At 37.1% G+C, this 7,380-nt stretch overlaps 1 pseudogene; it reads left to right on the top strand.

Moving 5' to 3' along the window:
- The first annotated feature begins 5,385 nt into the window (after positions 1-5,385).
- Positions 5,386-6,718, top strand: LOC117702489 (EH domain-containing protein 2 pseudogene; annotated as a pseudogene).
- Positions 6,719-7,380: the final 662 nt, after the last annotated feature.

The following is a 7,380-nucleotide window of genomic DNA, read 5'->3' on the forward strand; positions in this document are numbered from 1 at the left end:
CCGCCCCCTCCCAAAAAAGCAGAGGAACTTTGCTAGATAAAAGCTGTTTTTCTCTGCCTAAAATAAAGTAAAATGCCTTCATAGCTGAAGACAATTTTAAAATCTGAACAGTCATAAAATGTGTTTTACAATATAAATACAATATGGTTCTCTATGATATAACTTGCTTTTCTTAACAGTGATAGTAGAGAAATCTTATCTTATTTGTGTTCTTCTCAATTACAAAATTTGAAAATTTGCATGTTGTCATTTACTAGATCATATTAAGAATGAATATAATATATAATGTTTCTCCAATCAATGTACTAATAGAAATATGTATATTTCTGTTTTTAATTTTTGCTACTTGGATTGTTTCAAGAATATCTAATTTTGTACTGTTACCTACTATAATATTATATAATGTGCATATTAAATAATTTAGTATTATATGTTAAGTTTTTAAGTTGGTCAAATAAAATTGAATTTTAATAAAGCATTAAGTAATGAGATCTGGATAAACAGCTTAGGTTTTAGAGCACTTGCCTATCCTGAGTCCTTAGTTCAGTCTCCAGAAAAGCATAGGGTTGCTTGTGTGAGTTAGGAATAAAAACGACTTGATGTTCAGTTCCATAGAAAGTTTTTAATTTTTGGCATTGACAGACTGTATAGTATGCCCAAATTTTGATGCATCTAATAAACTCATGTTGAGAAAAATAATTTAAATAAAATTTAAATAAATGTGAGATTCTAAAGCTTGACCTTCATTAGCCTTTTATTAAATTATAGACAGATATTATACAGTTTAAATGATGAACTAGATCAGTGGGATGATAGCAAGATAGTGTATTTGGTAAAATATTTGCCTTACAAGGATAAGGAACAGAGTTTTTATTCCCAGAACCTACATAAAAGCTAAGTTGGAATGACTGCCAATATGTAAACCCAGCTTAACAGAAAGACACCAAGAATTCTCTAGAATAAGATGGTTAATAAGACTGGACAGAAAAGCAAAATCCAGCTCAAGCAAAAGTCCTTGCCACCATAATGTCAGAGAGATCAAAGAAGATGCTTCATGTTATCCTCAAACATACACACACATATACACACATGTGCACCAAACACGTATGTGCTCACACACAGATTTTGGAATACACAGGTAAACACATGTGAATGAATACCACAGACACATGCATATGCAAAACAAATATGTACAGTTGAATGTTCAAAGGTCTGTCCCAGAACCTATTGTTGAATACAATGTGGTGACATCAAGGAAATAAAGTCAACCTGTGTGGCTAAAGATTATGATCAGAAAAAAAAAAGCTATAGAAAATTTATTCTATATTGATTATATGAATACTGAGGACCACTGTGTATTTAATAATGTATACAAGTTGAACACACAATTCTGATATGGAAAGACAAGCTCATTAAAGTGAAAACTATTCAAGTCATATTAAGGAGTTTTGGTTTTATACTAAACATGAGTCTCGTAAATTTCCTAACTTAATATTGAGGAATTGTTCAGAATGAAGAATTGAAAGTAGATTTATACTCGCCCAGCGTTGTTGTATCTTTCAAAAATGGAGTAGAAGATATTTGGAGCCTATGGCTGAAATCAAGGCAGTACTGCCGTGTCTTGGTTGACAGGGGAAAGTGGATGATTCAAGATAGACATGAAAGTCTATAATAAAATTGAAAAGGTCAATGTCTCTAGTGATTTTCAACTCATATTGATTTACAACATTTATATGACAGTAGTAAAATCTGGAAAATCTAGTTTGGGGGAAAAAAAAAACTAAGACTGATTCAGTCTTGTTCCTGGAATCAAAAAAAAAAAATCTTGAGATATCCAGATCATCATAGTCCAATCAGTAGCCACCTCTCATTTGTATGCATTTAAGTGGGAAATTCTACTCACCAGTCCCAATAGCCATATTTAACATGATCTGTAGCCATGTAAATCTTGTAACTTTTGTTTTCCAAAGTCTAGACACAAAAAACCTTAAATTCTAGATAACGTTCCATGACTTAACTTGAGTAAAAACTCAATTTGTGATTTTTTTCCTATGATGAATATATACACAGGTGTTACTCGAAGATTAGCAGGATAGCGTTGAAACTTGAAGCATCTTTTAGAAAAGACTGGTGTAGCCACAAGGATAACTTTTACTAGAGAAAGTCTACAGCCTCAAATACAAGGAACTAAAAATGGCAAATAAAGAAGCACACAAACAGCTATGGATACTGTTGGGAAGCTCAATGTATGTGAGTTTTTAAAAAATGCACTTGTCTTAAGAGAAGATGAATAAAAATGATGAAAGCCCTCACAGAAATATTAATTCAGCTAATTTAAGAAAGCACAGTTTCAAGTACAAATGAGAATTTTGAGACAAAGAATATCATGAATAATTTCCTGAATGAACTGTTGCATAAATAAATAAGCAATCAAAAGCTGTGGATCCAGGATCACGAGGGTCAGGTAGGACACCTATTCATGTACACACCTCACACACACGCGCACACACACACACACACACACACACAAACACACACACACACACACACCCCATTTAATGATTTTTATTTCTCACAGAGATGACAATGAAGGCATGAAACATGATACAAGACTGTGAAATGATAATTTATTGTGTGAGATCCTGAGAAAAAAACTAACATAAAGCAGGAAGAATAAAATGTAAAGCAAAAAGAGAGAGAAAAGAATGGAGCAGGATGGCAAGAATAAGAACAAAAAGAATGAGTGGGAAAAGAGCAATGAAGAATAGTATGATAAAACATTCTCAGTTTGTCATTATTCTTTTCATTAAGACATTTGAATTGTGATAACATATTTTCTTTTCTTTTTACTTCTTTGGTTTTACTCTGATGGAGGAATCCAAATATGTAGCTTGGTAGATCATTCACAATGTAATTTACTTATAATTATTTTTATTTCCATGCTGGTGACTTGTTAATGTTTACCCATCAGTAAATGGTGAACCCATCAAGTTTGATTAATCATACAAAACTTCATTATTCCCACATGACAATTGTGTTATACTTTTAAATACCTTCCCTTCTCTGGGGAATGAAAGATCATTACACATTTAATACAATAATTGTGCTGGTAGGTTTATATTTTAGATTAGGTTAAGTAAAGCATCTCTCTGAAAGAGTGATTTGATGTAGTAAAAGCAAGGAACAACAGTTTACTAGAATGATTTTGCAGAAATTACAGGACCTAATGTTACCAGTAGAGCCAATAAGGATGCAGGACTACAAGTAGCAAGAATAAGAGTTATAAAATGGTGTGCTTAGTGATTTGAAATAGAGTAGATTATTGTATTTTTCTAGAAGTGGGTTACTTTTAATCTCTTAGCATATTGTTGTGTATTACTATGACAGTTTTATCTACATCCATGTCTGTTAGTGAATAGACAGATTGGATATGCTTGCTTACATTCATGTAGCATATTCATATTAAAGTTAGTTCTGTTTCAAATTGTGTTGGGGGCCAGCCAAAGCTGTTCTTTCTTGTTGGTTCTTCTTGAGGCAGCAGAGGGAGAAGACAGCCTCTGGGAGGTTGGGGAGGGGGAGTGGGTTGTGGACTTGGTTTTCATTACCAAACTTATAAAGCCTTTGATTAACATTTTAAAAAACTTGTATAAAAGCAAAAAGGAAAAGGGGGCATGGGATAGGGGTTTTCTAGGGAGGAGAAATTGGGAAAGAGGATGGCATCTGAAATGTAAATAAAATATCCAATAAAAAAAAAGAAAATTCAAAGATTAAAAAAAGAGAGAGAGAGATTTAGAGTCACTATTAAACAATAAAATATTTACCAATCTTAAGTGTGTCACTTTGCTACTGTAGTGGACCTGCCTGGGCTCCTTTGTGGTCAGAAACTACAGTCTCTGGCACTTAGCACCTCTTAAAACATCAGGGGATTAAGTAAAGGATTAATTGCTAGAGACTTTTGTCTATAGTCCAGATGCTTCTGGCTTGTCAGGCTAGGGGGAGGGTTGGAACAATAATCTTCTACTGAACTAGTAGTAGAGTCACTCTCACAGAAGAAATAACTTTTACAAAAGCAAATATAAATTACATTCACATAAATTCATATACAGATTGATATACATTTATACATTTCCCTTTAAACCAGCTGAGCTCATCTTACATTCTATCACATAATTACATACTTACAAACACATCCATACTTACATATGTATATGGAACAAAAGACCAAGTGCCCGTGCAGAATGAACTCACTCATTCTGGAGGACAAATGAGCTCCAATCTTTATTGTATAGAGAAAGAAAAGCTTCTACTCTCTTATTGCTAGACGAATTAAAACCAAGTTTGTAAGAAGAAAGAATTGTTCTCTTTAAAAGATCTGTTCTGTCCCATGGTAAGAAGAAGCCTGCCTGCTTCTTCTGTTTTCTCTGCAGCTTCTTCTTTTTTCCTCTTTAGTTCTGCATTCTGCATATTGCTATCTTATTTTTTTTACCTTGTCTTATAATTCTTAAGTTATTTCACACTACATTCTCCTTCCACTCTTACTCTCTCCTCCTGCTCTGATGCCCTTGCTCCCAATGCCTTACTCCCAAAGCCTTTACTCCCATTGCTATGTTCCCAATAATCTCTCTCCAATGTTATGCCAGCAAGTGTAATCTTTCCTAGTCTTTTTTTTTTTTTTTCCTTTTCTGGGAGAATAGATGACATGGTTTTTCCAAGCATTCTTTTTTACAAAAGCTCACTAGAAGGTCAAACATAAATTCAATAAGAAGATTACAAGAAAATGTTAATGTTTACATGCATATATCTATTAAGAATAATTATCTGGCTAAATATTCAGTATCTATCACCATCTCTACAGGTTCATGGGGAGTTGAAGACCATAACTAAGTTATCATTGAAGTTTTGTATGTATAGCCCAAGTCGACATTTTACCTGCTGTCCTTGCACCTATAGTAAATTCTCACTTTTATGAACTTTGGTTAATTGTTTTACAGCCTAAGGAATTATAAGTCCCTAAGTTGTAAATCCCTTCTTTATATCTCAGAAGCAATTGACTCATGACACTTGAAGACTGGCAGAATTCTAATTGCAGTTTTCACGTCAGAGAGGTTCTATTATAAAGGGCTTGATTATTTCTAGTAAAATTTTAGAAATCCTTAGAGAATAATCATTAGGAATTAAGAAATCATCTATTCGTCTATATAGTGTCACTGCAAGACAGTAAATCTTTGTAGTTCTGCAGAAATCTGTTCAAAAGGATGGACTAATACCTAATGATTAATATATATTAATCATTACTAATTATATGTTAATATATATATTATATATAAATATATTATATATAAATATATTATATACATATGCATATATATACACATATATATGCAGCAAACCCATGGTGCTGGTGGCCAGCCAGTATAGCACCGACAAAACCAACTTCATCCAGTACATTCTGGAGCAAGAGGTCCCTGGCTCCCGCGTCAGTCCCGAGCCCACCACCGACTTCTTCGTGGCTGTCATGCCCCGAAAGACAGAGGGCACCTTGCCTGGAAATGCTCTCATTGTGAACCCAGAGAAGCCCTTCTGCAAACTCAACCCTTTTAGAAACACTTTTCTCAACAGGTTTGTGTGCACCCAACTCCCCAATCAGGTCCTGGAGAGCATTAGCATCTTCGACATGCCTGGCATCCTATCAGGTGCCAAACAGAGAGTGAGCTGGGGCAACGACTTTCCAGCTGTGCTGCGCTGGTTTGCTGAGTGCGTGGATCTCATCATCATCTTGCTCTTTGACGCTCAGAAGCTGGAGATTTACGATCAATTCTCGGAGGCCATTGGTGCCTTGCGTGGCCACAAGGACAAGATCCGCGTGGTACTCAACAAGGCAGACAAGGAGGAGATGCAGCAGCTGATGCGTGTCTACGGGGCGGTCATGTGGGTGCTGGGCAAGGTGGTGGGCACTCCTGAGGTCCTTCGTGTCTACATTGGCTCCTTCTTGTCCCAGCCACTCCCTGTGCCAGACAACCAGCGTCTCTTGGAGGAACACACGCTTACATCATCAGCTACCTGAAGAAAGAGATGCCCTAGGTGATCAGAAAGGAAACCAAAAAGAAGCAGCTGATCCTCAAGCTACCTGTCGTCTTCACGAAGATCCAGCTAGAGCACCAAATCTCCCCTGGAGACTTTCCCGACTGCCAGAAGATGCAAGAGCTGCTGATGGCACATGATTTCACCAAGTTCCACTCGCTAAATCCAAAGCTGCTGGAGGCACTGGACGAGATGCTGAGCCATGACATTGCCAAGCTTATGTTGCTGCTTCGGCAAGAGGACCTGGAGAGTGTCCAGGCTGGAGTGCAGGGTGGTGCATTTAAGGGAACCCTCATGGGCCTCTTTGTGGAGCGGGGCCCTGACAACACAATAGATGATGTTGAGGAGGGCTCAGAAGATGATGCTGAATGGGTGGTGACCAAGGACAAGTCCAAATATGATGAAATCTTCATATAAAGCTGAGTGGCTCTAAAGCCAAAACCTAGATGGTGGGCACCAAGCTACCCAACTCCGTGCTGGGGCGAATCTGGAAGCTGAGTGATATCGACAGAGATGGCATGCTGGATGATGAGGAGTTCGCCTTGGCCAGCCACCTCATTGAGGCTAATCTTGATGGCCATGGGCTACCCACCAACCTACACCACCTTCTAAGGGACAACAAAAGGGCTTTGCCTAGTGAGACAGCAGCAACTGCTGGTTCACCCTCCCACTTTGCCCTGCTGTGGCTCCCCAGCTCCAGTTGGCTACACAGCTATATGCAGATCCCTGCTCTGGCCCACTCAACCCTGCCTGCCCACCCTGCCGGGCTATAAGGACTCGAGGGGGGAACTTCTCTCCCAAACCAGACATTCAGTCAAAGCACTTATAGAGGATTGGGGGCAGGAGGTGGGAGTGACAAACTTTCTCTGTCTATCCTTCACACCTACAGCTTCACATACACAGGGGCTTATCACAGAAACACACACACATCCATCCATCCATCCATCCATCATTCATATAAAGACCTTTTTCTTTCTTTCTTTCTTTCTTTCTTTCTTTCTTTCTTTCTTTCTTTCTTTCTTTCTTTCTTTTTCTTTTTTTTTAAAAACGATCATCTGCTAGTTTTCAGGTTCTCCTTGATGGCTGCCGGTAAACTAATCAAAATTTCCATTTGATGAAGGCTAGCCTTCCTAATTATTTTTTCTTCTTATACAATTTTGATCTTATTCAAATGTATTTAGAGATAACTACATGGACCAAGATTAGAGTTTTCAACTGAATATAAGTAATTTTGAAATTTAGAATATTCCATCCAGATTCATATTTTGAATAAAGATGAAAGATAGCACTTAAAATTAC

Source organism: Arvicanthis niloticus, unplaced genomic scaffold (assembly GCF_011762505.2).
Source record: "Arvicanthis niloticus isolate mArvNil1 unplaced genomic scaffold, mArvNil1.pat.X pat_scaffold_867_arrow_ctg1, whole genome shotgun sequence".
Classification (NCBI taxonomy): domain Eukaryota; kingdom Metazoa; phylum Chordata; class Mammalia; order Rodentia; family Muridae; genus Arvicanthis; species Arvicanthis niloticus.